The following is a 17,390-nucleotide window of genomic DNA, read 5'->3' as shown; positions in this document are numbered from 1 at the left end:
ACATGCATAGTATACAGTGAAAACAATATTGTGGACCGGAAAAGCAACTACTTCAGTTGACAACAAAGCACGAATCATTACAACATGTTGCAGTGCATAATTCAAACATTAACCGGGGAATCTATGTCGCCTTCGTCTCTCCCCGTTGAAGTTTCAGAATCAGCCAAAGCTAAATATCGCCTGAATGGACACCAAGTGTCCTTAGGTCAGCTCCTGGTCGGAGCCTTCTGGACATAGTTCTCCTCACATTCATTAAAATTGATCAGCGACCGGAGCCATACAGCACTGCTAGGGGAGTGTCTCGATTTCCAGTACTTCAGTATGCATCTTTTAGCCACTGCGCTAGCCACATTAAACAGCTAAATAGCAGTTTCAAGCATATTCCCAATGTCCCCCAGTAGGAACGTAATCAGTGAGAGGTTTGGTGGAATATGTAGCATGGATTCAAGTATCTTCACAACATCTCTCCAAAACTCCAGCACAGGAGGGCAGGCCCATCACATATGAAAGAGTCTGCTGTCCCATTACCACATTTGACACAACTGGCACAGGCACCCAGGGAAACCCTAGCCTGCCTAGCCGGCATATAATGTGGATAGTTTAACATTTTTAAATTGTATCAGCCGGAGGCCAGCATTTAGTGAAACAGTTCTAGTCAGCTGGCAGCATCTTTGCCGCTGTTCATCTCCCAATTCAGTACCCAAATCCCTTTCCCATATCACCCTCATTTTATTTTTAGTGCGGATATGTGACTGTAGCATACAATATAGTGTAGCCACCACATGTCTTGCTGTATCCGCTACAACTATTGAGTTGATGCATTTGTGTGTCTCTGGCTCCGAAGGGAAGGAAAGCCATTTCCGTCAGAATGCAGACTGAATTCGGTAGTATTCGGTAGTATTGCAGCAGAGGGTGCCACTTCCCAGATGCAGAGAAAAATCTTCTAACTACACACATTTCCCCTCTTGAAACATATCACCAACTGTTAATAGCCCATCACAGTCCCAGTCTTTTCAAAATGTTCTGTCAAACATAGGTGCTAGCCCCGGAAAGTCCCAAAGCGGGATCACCTTATGGAGTTTGGATCTGCAGTTTATGAAAGATCCTCGACCAGGAGTTGACTGTGGTTCTAACAGGGTCATAAGTGCAAGCATCTATATAGCCATCGCAAAAAAGTACTGAACGGAGATCAGTGGGGGGACGCTCTGGACCGTTCTAACGACAAATGATGCATGTCTGTGTTCTACCAGTATTTGGCAAAGTGGGCCTGCAACGCCAATTAATAAAGCTCAAAGTCTAGACCCACGAGACCCCACGCTCGTACAGCTCAGTCATCTTGTCCCAGCTCATACGGGCCACCCCTCCATTCCAGACAAATCTAGTAGCCAATGTCTTAACTCTAATGAAGAAAGCCTGACCCAGCAAATTGGAACATTGCTAAAATAATAAAGTAGCTTGGGAAGGACGATCATCTTGAGCAGTGAGACCCGCTAATAAAGAGAGATCGGGAGACCAACCCACACTGGTTATGCCAGCAGGGTAAATAGTAGGCTTTGGAGGAAATATTGCTATGTACTATACCATTTCTATTGTTGGGATACCTACGGCACTCATGGCACATTTCACTACATGGGATATAACTCCCACCTCTTTGGAATCCTTCACACACCAAAGCAATCGGGCATCACACACCGGACCAGGACCCTTGGTCTTAGCCTAGAATGTAGCGCTCAAAGAGAATACTTTTTCTTTATTTTCTACAAATTCGAATTGAGCTGATACCCAACCCGTCTCATACCCCCTTTTACAACTACCCCGCGTCACAATGGACCATGAACCTGACCGGTGGGTGGTAATACAATATTTATTTATTTTAATTTCAAAGGAAATCACACAATTTTTATATTGGGCAGCAATCACCAATGGGGTGATAATGACAATGAAAACCACTGAAATGCACTTGAGTAACCTTCTACAAGAACATATGCAAAACACACATGCATAGGAGCACTTTTTCTATTTGGGTAGGTAGCACCCAAGTTAACGTATCCCTCTGCAATGTTCCCTCAAACCCCAATTTTCGAATTCTGAGTGGATAGAAAGAAACAGCAGGGAGACTGGGATCTGAGGCAGCAAACAATCAAAATCCGACCTCCCCTCACAAAATAAGAGGCAAAAACCTTTGTAATGGCATAAAATGACACTCGGAATTTGACAAATAACTAATTATATTATGTCACAACTAATTAAAATCATCGAAAGACATGGCCTCACCTGCTACAGCTAGGCTGACGACACACAAATAATCTACAAAATACAAGACTTAGAAGAAGACAACGCAACACTGGAGAACTGCCTTCATGAAATATACAACTGGATGAACTTAAACTACCTCAAACTCAACACAGGCAAAACATAAATAATGATCATCACTGTCAGGATTAATCGGGTGAGTGTAACGGCAGCAAATATGGCAAGGGAAATGTGCACAAAATCGCACAGTGAATAACCTTGAATCAAACTACGTGCACACAAGAACCAAGACTCATGTATACTAAACCAAGGAGTGCAGATTGAGTGAAACAATAATACAAATATATGAAAAGGGATGTGGGGTAAGCGCTTAGAACCTCCTTATGACTGAAAGGAAAGTCGGCAAACTCCTTACCCACTTTGCTATTACAGATACTGACAGCGCTAAACCCACGTAGAGGGCAAGCAAGGACAGGATCTGTGAGCTGACACTCTTGATGGTATTGAAATAAAGAACTTAAAAACAGTACTCACGAGGACTGGAAATACACTAGAATGTCAGTGAGCCCACGAACCCTGTTGATCAAACAGGGACCCCGAAGGCTATAACAGCAATGGGTGGAGGATAACTAAATACATAAGACTCAAGACAAGGGGCAAGTAAGAATTGTGATTAAAGAATAGTGAGGAAAACAAAGGCATTCACACAGGAGCTAGCTACAACAGTACACCACACCTAATAATCAATGGAAATAAATGCAGAAGTGCAAAGGAAAACATGGAAAGGATTCCAATAGAAAATAAGGAGCAGGAGCAGGGAAAACGATATTACAAAAGGCAAACTTCTCCCACCCCTCCAAGGGATAAAGGCAGGAAGTTAATTCTATAAAAGGGAAAGACTAAGGCATCAACCTTTTCAGTAGCAAAGGACAGCATCAAAGAAAAAGAGAACACAGGCAAATTGGGCTGCATCAAAGGGGAAAGCACTGAGAAAGGCTGCCTGCAGAGAGAGAAAGACAGAAAGGGAAATCTAGGAAGCAGAAATCAATTAAGCACATGAATTAGAAATCCAGGGCAGAGGAACAAGAAACAGGAACTAGGAACCAGGCACAAAAACTAGGAACCAGGAACAAGGGACCAGTCACAACAGGAACACTGCAACAATGACCAGCGCTGGACTGAAGAAAACTGAGGCTTTTAAAGCTCCTTAACGAGCACACCCCTCAGGTGTGCCGCCTGCTGCACTTGCAGCCACAGGTGTTGCCTATCCTCCACCCAACCTTGTCCTGCAAGGGAGGAGGTGAGGCAGAGAGCCAGGCATTCTGGGAAGCATAGTCATTAGATTTACGTAGCATGCTGGCTGCCAAAAACCTGGAATGGATCCGGAAGGGAAGTAACATGGAAAATAAGGTTTTAGCGCTCCCAACTCATCACAGCATTGTAGCATAAGGTTCGAAGGGAAAGTCCAGTAGGGGATAAACCCCAAATCATGCCCCCAAGTGGTGGGAACGGGAGCGAAGGGAGCGAGATGTGACAATCACAAAACATGGAGAAGAAAACCTCTACATCCCATGGCCAACTGAACTTGGTGAAACCCCAGCGCCATCATCAACTGTAAAAAACCTGGGAGTCCTGATGGACAAAGAACTCACTCTAGAACCACAAGTAACGCCCTAATCAAGAAATCCTTCTTTCTCCTGAGATTGGTTAAAAGGATCCTGCCATTCTTCTCATTCACCAACAAAACAACTGCCGTCCTTGCCCTCATCATGTTCAGACTAGACTATGCCAACCGACTATATCTAGGCCTCTCTGAATGACTCCTAAATTAACTCCAACGCATACAAAATGCGGCAGCCAGACTGCTCCTTAAACTACCTTGAAGAGAACACATCACACCAGCACTAAAAACGCTACACTGGCTACCGATCAAACAGTGGATCAATTTCAAATCAATGTGCATGACCCACAGAGCAATCTGCGACCAAGAAGCAGAGTTCATCAGAAGAAAACCAAACGTACATCACACTGCAAGGCCACTCAGATCTAGCAGCGACATCCCTTTGGAACCCAAATCATACAACAAGAGAAAACTCAGAGGATCCTCTTTTTCTCACCTCGCCCCAAAAACCTGGAATGAACTACCAAAGAACATACGGAACACAAGAGATCACCTACAATTCAGGAAACTCCTCAAATCATGGCTCTTCACCCATAACCAGAAATAACGCCCTTAAGGACATACACAGAGGAACTAGGCCGAGAGAAGAGCCTACCCTCATTCCCTTAATCATCAACCCTTATTAAAATAAGGATATACGGACATGTAACATATCCACTTATCAATTAAAACAAACCTCACCAATCATAACAAGAACACCCAGAGATCAATCAGAAGGGAGAGAAAGGTATTAGCCAGCAATTGCACCTGGCAACCCTTGAGGGCACAGTCAGCAATGGACCATAAACAGTGATAAATAGGAAAGAACGGGAATAGATAATATATCTCAATACCTAAGCAGGGCTATGCCCACCCCTGGGTGTATTTAGCTCAATAGCTTAGCTGCAGGCCTCATTCCCCTGCCCTGATACTAGACAGCCAGGAAAGGGAAGATAATGTATACCCCTTAATGAACTACTGACAGTAAATAGATAGAAGAAGTTGGTTAATGATAATAAAACTCTACTATTGATCAAGGGACAATGCTCACCAAACCAGGTGTACTATGCCAATTAATCTGCTGAACTAGCCACAGTATCACCATAGAAACTAGACAATCAGTAACCCTAGAGAGAGAATACCCAACTCAATATGATTATCTAATATATAAACTAAACTACAGGGATTATGAGACATACAACCCACTAACCAAAACCTCTAATTTCTGCTTACTTAATGCACACAAAACCCACACAACCACCTCTCTCACAGCAAACCGCACAAACTTCACCACACCACAACAACAAACAACCAACACATAGATTGCAACAACAGCACGTGAGGACCCGCTTTGATCCTATTTGCACAGCCAAGCTCAGCGCACAGTGAAAACCGAACTGCAGCTGCCAACAGTACACCACCTCTCACTGTCCTACGCCCTCTTCACCCACTAACCCACCCCGTCCACCTTTGTTTACAGATCTGCCTGAGCGCCTGGAGACGAACTCCATTGGTGATGGTGCACTATATAGATAGCTTTAACATTAACATATCTGTGGTTAAATAATGATGTACATATGTTTTATCACAGTATCAGGGTTGTTATATCACTAGCAACTATAAGGCAAAGTATCACAAAAGCATACACTTCAAAAGCAACTTAAAATTAAGAACACAGTGCAGTCAAAATCACACATGGAAAAATTGCAATTTGCAGTTTTAAATGTCAAAACGTTTTTTTTTAAACAGTGAAATATACAGAATCGGAATGCGGTTTTTAGGCTGGGTGATGGATGCACATCACAGGGACAATATAGAAGTGAACTATAGCTGAATACTTGGATGAGATTTTCAAGGTGAAAGAAATTTGGTTTTGGTAAAATAAAGCAGTTAAAAAGAGAAAATCGGTTTGGAAAGAAAGGACAAGTTTTACTTAAACTAGATTATCAAGAAGCTAGCGCTGCCCATGAAACGGGTTAAGTGGCCGCATTAACCCCCTTCACGCTGCGTGTCTCTTTATGTGGAAATTAATAAAATTATTCAAAATATTGCTAACGAGTTACAAGATGTGGTGAATGGAAGGATGGTGCTAACACTAGGAAATTAAGGACCGGATGCACAGAGAATTCTAACTGTTTTAAACAAGTTACCAGGGTATGAATAGGATTACTTAGAACATAAGACAAAGACAAAGGGTCAAGATGGGATAGGCTATGTGTTGCTGTGGGATGGGAAAATACTCACAATCTTCACTTGAGTTTGGGATTTGGGACAGCCAACTGGGTTCTGGACTCAAAGAGCTCTGGTCACAGCACGGCAGGCGTCCCTTACAGCAAACAGCTGGGCAAGTCTGGTCACTGTATGGCAAGGGTACAGCGGTCATGCAGGTAGTGGGCAAAAAGCTGGTCTGGTCACAGGATACTCCCAAAAGGGTACCCCAGCTTTTTTCCCCTTTTGTTATTGGGGTTTTTAGTGAGGTTTCTGGATCAATGGCCTTGCTGGGGTGGGATCAGCTATGCTTTGACCGGGCAGTAGAGTCTGGAATCTTGCAAAGGTGGATCTGGAATGTCTGGATACGCAGGCGCTGGAAATTCAGGAGAGAGTCCTGTCCCTGTGAGCTTCCACCCCTTATATAAAGCGGGTGACATCACCGGGTTTATTGTTGGGCAGAACTAAGCTAGACCTACCCCTAAGAACTGGATAGGTCAGCCTATGTTGGTCGCCTCCTCCAGGAGGGGACTCAGTTTATGGGTTTGTATTTTATGAGGTGCAAAGCCATCTCACAGTCCTTTTTGCAAAAAATCAATCTTAACATAAATCACACATTTGTACAGGTGTGGCATTTTGGCAAATTACATAGGCAGGTTACATATTTCACACACAGTACGGCAGTCCAATTCTCACCTAATTATCACCTAAAATTCTATAACTTTATACATGTGTATATATTATTATAAGGCATGTGAGTATTACATTTCAAAGTGGCATCATATACACTTTCCTCAGAATATCCAATTCTCTGCCACTTCTGTCCCCAATATGCCTGTGAAGGCTACCACGTATTAAATGAAAGCCACCAAAATTGCATCTAGATTGTGAAACTTTCGCATTACTGCGTTGTCCAATTTCGGTGATAAAAAGTCTTGAAATGTATTAATAAATTAGCCTTTGGAGCCAGATGGCCAGCATTGTCTACCAAATAAGGGCATAACTTCCAAGGCTGCTCTGGAGTTGGCTTTGAAGCTCCCTATTAGAAGTTATGGGGAGGTGATTTTCCAAAGGTCGTGTCCCAGTATCTATTGTGTCAACCTGGAGCACAGACAGAAGTCTGACGAGCGTGTGATTCTGCCTCCTGGTCCATTCAGAGTTTGAGGGCACAATCAACATGTAGGCGTCACAGAAATCCCTTGTGACTCACTTTGGGGTAGGCAACTCCTGTTGTCAACACCCAAATGTCCCTTGAGCCATGTCAGAAAACCTGTTTGGGCTGATTTCCCAGTACAGCCAATACATTTATTTCTTTATATTATTTTATTTTGTTCTGAATCAAAAGCAAACCTGTTGAAATAAAACATCCCATATATGTTTCCCAGCAAAACCCCCTTTACGTTGCTAGGCAAGGACAGGGCCTCATTCAACATTACACTTTTAAACCAGGTATTTTTCATATTTGCAAAAGCACATTTCAACACGTGGTGTAGTCTGCTGGGATGTCCCTTTCAAAAGGTTTTCTCTTCCATCTGAATGGCCAGCATTATTTTGCAGCCCTAGTCAGTTTCTCTTATACAGCTATTTGTTCAGACACAGGTCCACTGAAATTGACATATGCCCATAGAGCTAGGGTTTCTTTTGAAGCATTGATTTTTGCCATTTTGTAGCCCAAAATTCAAGCGTTTTCCATGCGGCTGAAAGCAAAGTTTCTGTAGATTTCCCAGATCTGGTCTGACACAGCCTGTCATTCAGGGATAATGCTCTCTTCTGCTGGAGCACAATCTGAATATGGATGGGCAGGGCAGGGTCTCACAGATAAAAGCAGGGTGATGTTGAACAGATGAGAAGAACGTCAGGGCAGCATCCTTTTCAATGTAAAATATTTCCTTTTCAATGGGAACTTTTTAGCATGCAGCAGAGCTGCGCTGCTTTTCAATTCGCTTCCTTGGTGCACACAAGAACACTCACTGGCAGCCTTTCTCAGTGTGCTCCCGTTTCTAACTTGCCCAATAGGTGCTTGGCAAGGCAGTATTTTGTAGCTACAAAACACAGTTTTGATGCAAGGCAATGGTGCTCAAAGGAGCCAGCGCAGCCATTTTGCTGTTAACTGCTGAAGTGCAGCTTGATTATGGATGGGAATTCTGCTGAGTGGGTCAATGTATTCCAACCGGTGGGTTCATTCTTTGCATTTCTGGAGGCTACCTTGGGTTGTGGGTTTTTCAGCGGGTTGAGTTGCACTTGAAAATGTCTCCCAACTATCTATTATTTAGATGGAGCATTATTTTTAATGAAGCGTACGGCTACTTTTAGCCGTTTCAACTACTACTGGACACATAGTTACATTCATTTGTTATCATTACTTTGGGGCTTTTAGTTCCATGAACCTTTCTCTGTAGAAATTGATCTGTAATAAGAGTCCATAATTTATGCCCAGTTTAATGGTGCAACAAAAATTATGCCCTGTATGCAGATTCAGGACGTACAGACCGACAGACGGACGCACGAAAGGTTTCTGACAAAATCCAGAAGAGCCTATCACTACCCATAATGACCATAAAATCCATAACATAACAATTTTAATTTGAAAGTTAATGTTCTGTCTTCAGACAATGTATATATGTAATACTATTAAACATATATACCTTATGTTGCAGCCCTTTAGGGATTGTACAATACAAATATATGTATTATTGTATAAATGATATATACAAGGCAACTTTAAAAAAAAAACAAATTATCTTTATAAAAGTGAAAATCTGTGGGTGGCTGGGTTTGTGGCAAAACATTGTTCCTTATACAATTCCACACTGCTTCACCAATCTGCACCACATTTTGCATAGTTACCTGTTGGGACCCTCAGGACATGGCTGGCTACATGACATGTGAACACCCCACCACTTTCCCTGGATTTCAGCAAAACTCTGAATTTGTTTGTGGGTTTGTCGCTTGGCGACGTGTTGTTTCTTATACAATTCCACACCGTTTCACCAAACTGCACCATATTTTGCACAGTTACTTGTTAGGACCCTGTGGACATGGCTGGCTACATACCATTTACAGGCCGATTCATGGAATGAATGTGCGCTGAAAAACCGGCGCAAGCGTGCGAAAACGTGCGATTCGCATTGAAATAGCAAAAATCGCAGTGCAAGTGCGATTATCGCACAGAAAACAGTGCACATCTATTCATGGAAGTCCGTGCACGCGCAAAATGTGGGATGTGCGCTGAAAAAGTGCGCGGCGCACGCTGGTGCACGCTGGCGCACAGGTCATCGAACGCCGTGCGATACGGCCACAGCAAATTCGCACATAGCACGGCGCACATAACAAAAGTAGGTATAACACGGGGCGTTACACGCCGAATGGGGAACAACTCGTGAAAATGTGGGCGTCACGGGGGAAGTACAGGAGGCAAGTGCGCGGAACGCCCACACGCTCTCCTACAACACGTATTCATGGAATCGAATAGGGAAAAACAGCACACGGCCAAAGACGCGCACAGGCCCATACATGTCTGCCACACGAAAGCAGGCGGTAGCGTCCCTGCGCAGGAAAAAAATGTGTGGCAAAGTTCTACACGCGCGAGAAGTTCCACACGCGATCGGACCTGGGGGAGCGTTTGCGTGTATTTCGGAGGTGCGCGAGAAGTCCCACACGCGATCGGGCCTGGGGGAGCGTGTGCATGTATTTCAGAGGTGCGCAAGAAGTTTCACACGCGATTTGGCCTGGGCGCGTGTATTTCAGGGGTGCGCGAGAAGTTCCACACGCGATTGGCCTGGGCGCGTGTATTTCAGAGGTGCGCGAGAAGTTCCACACGCGATCGGGCCTGGGGGAGCGTGTGCGTGTATTTCAGAGGTGCGCGAGAAGTCCCACACGCGATCGGGCCTGGGGGAGCGCGTGCGTGTATTTCAGAGGTGCGCGAGTAAGTTTCACACGCGATCGGGCCTGGGGGAGCGTGTGCGTGTATTTCAGAGGTGCGCGAGAAGTTTCACACGCGATCGGGTCTGGGGGAGCGTGTGCGTGTATTTCAGAGGTGCGCGAGAAGTTCCACACGCGATTTGGCTTGGGCGCGTGTATTTCACAGGTGCGCGAGAAGTTCCACACGCGATTGGCCTGGGCGTGTGTATTTCAGAGGTGCGCGAGAAGTTCCACACGCGATCGGGCCTGGGGGAGCATGTGCGTGTATTTCAGAGGTGCACGAGAAGTTTCACACGCGATTGGCCTGGGAGTGTGTATTTCAGGGGTCCGCGAGAAGTTCCACACGCGATCGGGCCTGAGGGAGCGTGTGCGTGTATTTGTCATGATCTCTGCTTCCAAAAGGTCAGGGTTTTCCCAACTCCCTTGGAAGCAGATCCATAACCCAGGTTCCGAGTGCCAACCAGTCCCAATTGGGACCTTTTGGACCCAGTCCTGGCGCCAGTGGCACCAGGCTCATAAATATGCCCAGTCCCAGCGCTGGAAGCGCCGGGCTCATAATGCTTGGGTGGACTTACCTGCAGCAGACCATGCTGCTTACTTGCCTGCCAGTTGAGCCTCTGATCCTCTTCTGTTTGGAACTACTTTTCCTGTTGGGTGGGGCAGGAGCCACTCCGAGATTCAGAACACTGGAACTCTTCTGGAAAGCAGGAACTCTTTTCTTACCTAGGCGTGGCTGTGGAAGGAGACACCTAAGCACTACAGGAGGCTATTTAAACCACACCCGATGGATGAATCTTGCTTTGTGTTATTCTGCATCCTCTGCAGCAGAACGCTCATCGTGTCTTCTGCATCTGATCCTGGGCCTAAGGAAAAAGGCTTACCATCCTGAATCCAGTCTTCAGCAACACCTATAAAGACAAGAAAGAACAGGTTAGCATTACGGTCTTCAGTGACAGCTCTTCACTTACCTGGTCCATCGGCTGTCACCAACGCCTCGCGCTGCATTCCGGCATCTGAAAGACAAAGGCTTACCTACTCTTCGTGCGCTCCGGAGGTCTTCACACTGCATTCCGGCATCTGAAAGACAAAAGCTTACCAACTCTTCGCACGCTCCGGAGGCCTTCGGCGCTGCATCCCGCATCTGAAGACAAAACAAGGTGCGTTTAAAGACATTGGGGAACTTTAATACTCACGTGCCATTACTCCTTTCCACATCTAACCCAGTGGGTATTCCGGCACCCTGCAGCCGCTCCGAACTTGTACCTGCAAAATAAAAAGACAGTTAGAGCGCATCGTGAAGCAGGCAACAAGCGCTTACTTACGTGCTTCCAGGTGCTTCTATTCATCACACGGGCTCCATCTTCAACTCACTTCAGCCCGTCATCCGCCATCGCCGGAACCCTGCAAAACAAGAAACATCATTACTAAAGACTTTAAAGACATTAGAATTACTCGAAACTTACCGTTCGTGCAGTAAACGACGGACAGCAGTCCTCTGAAGTCAAGAGGCCTGCTCCCCTTATACAGTGAAGAAACTGGTTATAGCACCCTGCCCCGAGGCAGATGGAGAGCACGGCGTTCACTTACCTAAGGTGAGAGCGTTAACCTTTGGGGTTCTACAGGAGAAGAGAAAGGGAAGAAGAGAGAGACATTCAATAACCCAGTTCCTTAATCCCATATTTTCTATCTGCAGACATCTTACCCTTCAAGTCAGACATACAGTGCACAGAGGTCCAGCCCAAAGAGCCAGCCGTGTGTTACACATCACCTTTGCAGATACGGTATACGCCCAGTCAAGACCGGCGCCTCTACGGGAATAGGGTGAGCGTTACAGTATTTCAGAGGTGCGCGAGAAGTTTCACACGCGATTGGCCTGGGCGCGTGTATTTCAGAGGTGCGCGAGAAGTTCCACACGCGAATGGCCTATGTACGCGATTCCATTGGACCAAAGGCCCTGACAGCGCAGGCAAGTCTGTGACGTGACACGCGCGGGCGTTTCCCTGTACCCGGAGGAATGTTACAAGACCAAAAACTGCACGTCCGAGTTTCAGCCCGCGTAATTGGAGGATAGGGCCTCAGTGCGTATACGCGGAAGTGACGTTGGACGTGTGGTGCGGTTTAAAAGGTACGTGTAGTACGTCATTTCCTTGTACGTGCTTCTCGTGGAGAGCGAGTGGGTGAAATCTGTACTTCTTGTCGGTTCACACGCGATTTACTTCACAGCGTTTCTAGTTCGTACTCCCTGTTACCTCTGTCAGTATTTTTCTGATTTTCTCTTCGACCTGTTTCCTCAAACAGCGTTGACTTCTCCTTTTGTCCCGTCTCCTCAGACAGTGTACAAATCTTCTTTTGGCGGGGGTGTTGCCAAAGAGCACACGCGCGTATTTTTCACGCTCTTTTCCCAGGCAGACGGTGATTCGCGCACGTATTTACCAACTGTGCTAGCCCCGTGTGTAGCGTACCCCTTCAGAGGTCATTGTAGGCTGCGTGTGACATGCATGCGTTCATTTTTGTGTTTCTGGGTGCCACAGCGTAGTGCGGGTTCCTTTTCCCACGCACGTGGTCTGCGAGGGGTCGCGTGCACGTCATTTTCTGTTTTAGGGGTGCCTGTGCGTTGCGTGACCCGTCATCTTTCCCCAGGGGTTCCATACAGCCTTGCTAGAGCACTTGGGTACGAATTCCATTTAGTACCCTACCCCTTTGACCCCCAATTGCCCAGGACAATTGTCCACTGCAACTCCCATACGCACAACTCCATCAGTGCCATGGCTGGGAGGCGAGCAAGTGGTAAGGGTGGCAAAGGTGGCCGAGCCTCAAGAGGTGGGCGTGGTGGGCGCAGTAGGGACGTGGCCAGGATTTGCAGACTACCCCTAGCCCCCCACGTGTGGAGGACCAGTCAGGGACACACATCCCCCCCCATGGTTGAGGGAAACGTGGCTGACGCCATCCCTGCCCAGCCCTTGTTGGACCGGCTCATTGTGGCACCTGACCTAGCACAGGGTGACTCCCAGGCTGACTTCCAGGTCGCCAAGTCTAGGCCACGGGTGGTGGCGCAAGCCAGTGTCACCAGGCCACGTGGTACAGGGGCAGCCATGTCATCTGCTGCCCCGAGTAGGCGGGGTGGGGAGGCTGCAGGGGCAGCTGCAGCTCCGTCCACCCCAGCTCTGACTCTCCCAGCCAGGACAGTGTTGGTCCCGGTACATCAGACTGAGGTTCCCCCTGCCATCATCACACTTCAGCTAATTGATGTATCCTGCCTCCTGCAGGATCTGCCCTGGGTCACTAACAACAAGGAGCAGGAACCAGGCTGAGCCAGGTATGTAGAAAGTAGAAACACGCTTTATTGTCTTAGTTACAAGTTCAGTAATTAATATAGGAGAGAGAGGGATCATAAGTAGCTTCTACCCTGGTTCCCTGCCCAGCTCCAAGTTTTCAACCGTCTCCCTTGGAATCCCATGTGCCCCAACACTCCAGGCTCCCCTAGCATTCTAACACAGCTCTCACACTGACTCAGACCTCATTCATACTTATGCAAGATACAACACACCCCCCCCTTTTTTCAATCAAAAGAAAACACACAAACTCTCAACCATGCTAGGACTTAAAACCACAAAAATTACTATTGCTCCTTCCACCCTGGCCTGCCCCACCAGGGTCTCGGTGCCGCCACCACCAAGCACAACCTTGCCTCAAAGGACAAACAAAACCAAACTACAACCAACAACCCTCCTAGACAAAACACCTTCCGCCAAGACTGCCACTCTTGGCCTCAAGTCTGCCACACCTGAGAACAAACCAAAACGCCCCAAAGTAGGCTAACTCTCTTGCCAAAACAGTGTAGCCATGAATATTGCAAACTTACACAAAGGCCATCACAAATAGTCCTAAACATGCCAAACAAAATATAACAATGCTTCATCCCCTCTCCCCTAAAAAGAACATGAAAAAGAATGAAAAAAAAATCTAGGAAAATGACACACGATATAAAGATCACGGAAAACACAACCACAAAAGGAGAATTTGTGGCTTAAAAATTGCATAGCAGAAGCTATGAAAAGTTTGTTAAAATGCAATTACTACCAGATGACAAAAATAGTAGTGTGTTGCACATTCACATTTGCAAAAACCCAAAATTCAGATGTAAAAATAAACACTACCAAAGAAAGGAAAACAGTAGTGCATTTGCACTTTAATAAGTTTTGCAAAACCCAAAGTTTCAGACACATCACAAGGATGAAACTCAATGGTGTGACGAGAAAACTCCGAAAAATATTTGAACAATGTAATTCAAACTGAAATAAATCAGTAACCCATGCCAGTATATATTCCACAACTTCAAATACAAACCTAACACTGACTACAAACTGTGTGCCCTCCAAATACTCTTTAAAACCAATATTTAAACACAAAAAAAACACCTACACGCACACCACTACAAGACACATGTGCTGCTTCTCGCACAAACACACAACTACACAACTCCAAATTACAGTGCGCACCATTGTGTCACAAACCCAAACTCCACTTGCGCCCACAAACGCAAACATCAACAAACAGAGACACAACTTCAATATGTGTGCAATACACAAAATGTGCACTCACTTCCCCAATATTTACATTTCCCAAAATTCTCATTCCCCAAAGTGCACCTCAAAATTAAGTGTGAAGATGATAATGATTTCCCAAACACATATCATGAGCATTATTCACAAAATTTAGAGCGTTTCTGCATTTTAAAACCTCAAAACTGTGGACCATACTTCACTTCATCAAAATATGAAAATTATATTGTCCAAATACAAAACCCCTTCATAGAGCTTCTTGAAAAACATTTAATTTTTCCTGAAAATAAATACCTGCAATCTCATTAGAAACGCTCTGCAGAGATAATTTACATCTCTCCACATTTTACAATAGCACTCCTCAAAATCTCATGACATCATCCATTGTACATGCACAACAAATCAAACTCACGGCATTAGTCTCCATTAATCCCCATAAACTCATGACAAAAACGTTTGAGCAACAACTTGAAATGAGCATCTCTTCACGTATAAATTTATGTCAAGTTGTTTCAAAATTGCATAATTATCTTGTATTACAAATGCTCTTTAAACGCAGCACCTTTAGCCTAAACCATAAACCTTCAAACACATGCCTCTAAAACAACGTCAATCTCAAAGTTGCACGTGTAATCGAGTCACTCATTACGCTCACGTTACCATGCCCAAAATTCGTTGCCATGTCTTGTCTCCACTTCTTTTTATGCCTTGTGCCAAAATGGGTTGCAAAGCTTAGTGCTCTGCATTTTTCCTGGCAAAACACGCAGAGCGCCCCGCTCTGTAAACAAACCCCAGCTGTCCTTGAATTTCCAGGAGCGGCGGTCATTAATTAAAACAACGTGCCATGTATCCCATAGATGCCGCAGTGATGTAAAAAATAACAGTATCTCATAAATCAATAATTCCCATAGCATTTCCTCCATACGCATGTTCTGTTGTGATACGCACTTGGATGCGCATTCCACGACCTTCAGTTGTTACTGTTTCTTCCATCCGCCGGCAAAACATAACCGCAGAGTTCCATGAGAGTAAAAAAAAAAATACCTGAACTTGAGACGTATGTCTTTAATTTGAATCCCTTCCAGCCACGAGACATTTCCAAAATATCTGCCTTTTCATTTCCTATAGTAACGCAGCCAGCCAAGCAATGTATTCCTCGTAAGTGGAAACGTCATCGAACGCATGCAAGTCATCACGTTGAGCACGCATCTCCAGGGCCTTTCCTCTAAGATGGGCCCCCGGAGTGCTGAGCCTTTGTCCGTGGTGCCGATAATGGCGCAGGCAGTCCCCATGCGTTCCAGCTTAACGGCAAAGCTGGAACGCAGGGGTTCAACTGGGCGCGTGCCACCCAGGACCCATTGGGACCCTCCAGGACTGCCCCAAGCCATAACTCTTCTCTTTATAGTACCTCGTACCTTCAACGTGCAGCACTCCAACGCAGGACCATGTCCCAAAAGCCCACGCACTCGCAGGAGCGCAACAGCGCTCAGACACCAACAGATGTGACGGCTGCTCACTTGTGGCAACAATGTGCAACGTCCTCCTGGGGCCCTAACTTCCATCATGTTGTCAGGGCACGACTCCATGCATATAGACGTGCACACAAGTCCCTAGTTACCACACTCACTGTCCTCTTAGTGGCCGGTACTCCACATTTAACTTCTCCAACTCATCTAACCAGCGTTTCTCCCAGCTGGTGTTGGCATAGGGGCTTCTTCTCTCCAGATCTCCAGTTCCATGTTACTTTTGCTCTCCACCTTTCACTGGATTCTTAAGATCCTCGTCGCCAAAATGATGTATCCTGCCTCCTGCAGGATCTGCCCTGGGCCAGTAACAACAAGGAGCAGGAACCAGGCTGACCAAGGTATGTAGAAAGTAGAAACACGCTTTGTCTTAGTTACAAGTTCAGTAATGAATATAGGAGAGAGAGATCATAAGTAGCTTCTACCCTGGTTCCCTGCCCAGCTCCAAGTTTTCAACCGTCTCCCTTGGAATCCCAGGTGCCCCAACACTCCAGGCTCCCCTAGCATTCTAACACAGCTCTCACACTGACTCAGACCTCATTCATACTTATGCAAGATACAACACAAATGCCTGCAGAAAGTCATGTGGTCAGTGTGCCATCGCACACTACTACTACACAGTCCACCGGTGCTCCTGCCTCTAGTGTCCAGAGTGGCGTAGGGCATTCCGGATCCCCACCACCCACAAAAAGAAAGAGGAAGAGTGCTCATCCAGTACAGGCTGATGACCCCGACACGGCTACACGGTCCGGCACGCCAAGGAAGCCTAGCTCCAATGATGCCGAACTGGATGCACTTGTGCAGTATGTGTCCAAACATGACGCCGAAATGTTGGTCACTTCAGGGTGTAGGATCACACCTGCTCGAAGTCAGGCACACTGGCAGTCCATCGCGGACAGCATAAGTGCCCTTGGGTTTGTGAGGCGCACAGCTGTTGAGTGCTACAAGCGCTGGAACGACCTTAAGCATAGGGCAAAGAAAAAGCTGGCCTCAAGTCATGCCGCAACTCTGGTGACTGGAGGTGCGTCTCCTCAAGAGGACATTGAGCTCACTCTACATGAGCATGTTGCTGGGACCTACGTCACAGAGGAGCAGATCAAAGGTGTGGGAGAACTGCCAGATTACGAGGCATTGTCCGGTGAGTGCACATGCATGTGTGTGTGATCCATGTGTATGTTTGTGGGAGGGGTTCTGGTTGAGTGCCAGGTCAGGGTGTGTGTGCCTGAGTGTTTTGGGCCACCCATGTGCTTCATGCAATGCATT

The 17,390-nt window shown here is 46.1% G+C and overlaps 1 protein-coding gene across 3 annotated transcripts in view; it reads left to right on the top strand.

Moving 5' to 3' along the window:
• PLS1 (plastin 1) overlaps positions 1–17,390 on the top strand; it is a 697,248-nt gene that overhangs the window by 232,256 nt on the left and 447,602 nt on the right. The gene's annotated exons all lie outside the window — the stretch shown is intronic.

The sequence above is a fragment of the Ambystoma mexicanum genome, chromosome 10 (genome assembly GCF_040938575.1).
Source record: "Ambystoma mexicanum isolate Mex_15411 chromosome 10, UKY_AmexF1_1, whole genome shotgun sequence".
NCBI classification, from domain to species: Eukaryota; Metazoa; Chordata; class Amphibia; order Caudata; family Ambystomatidae; genus Ambystoma; species Ambystoma mexicanum.
Note: the sequence above shows the minus strand (reverse complement) of the source record. Positions and strands in the feature narration are given on the sequence as shown.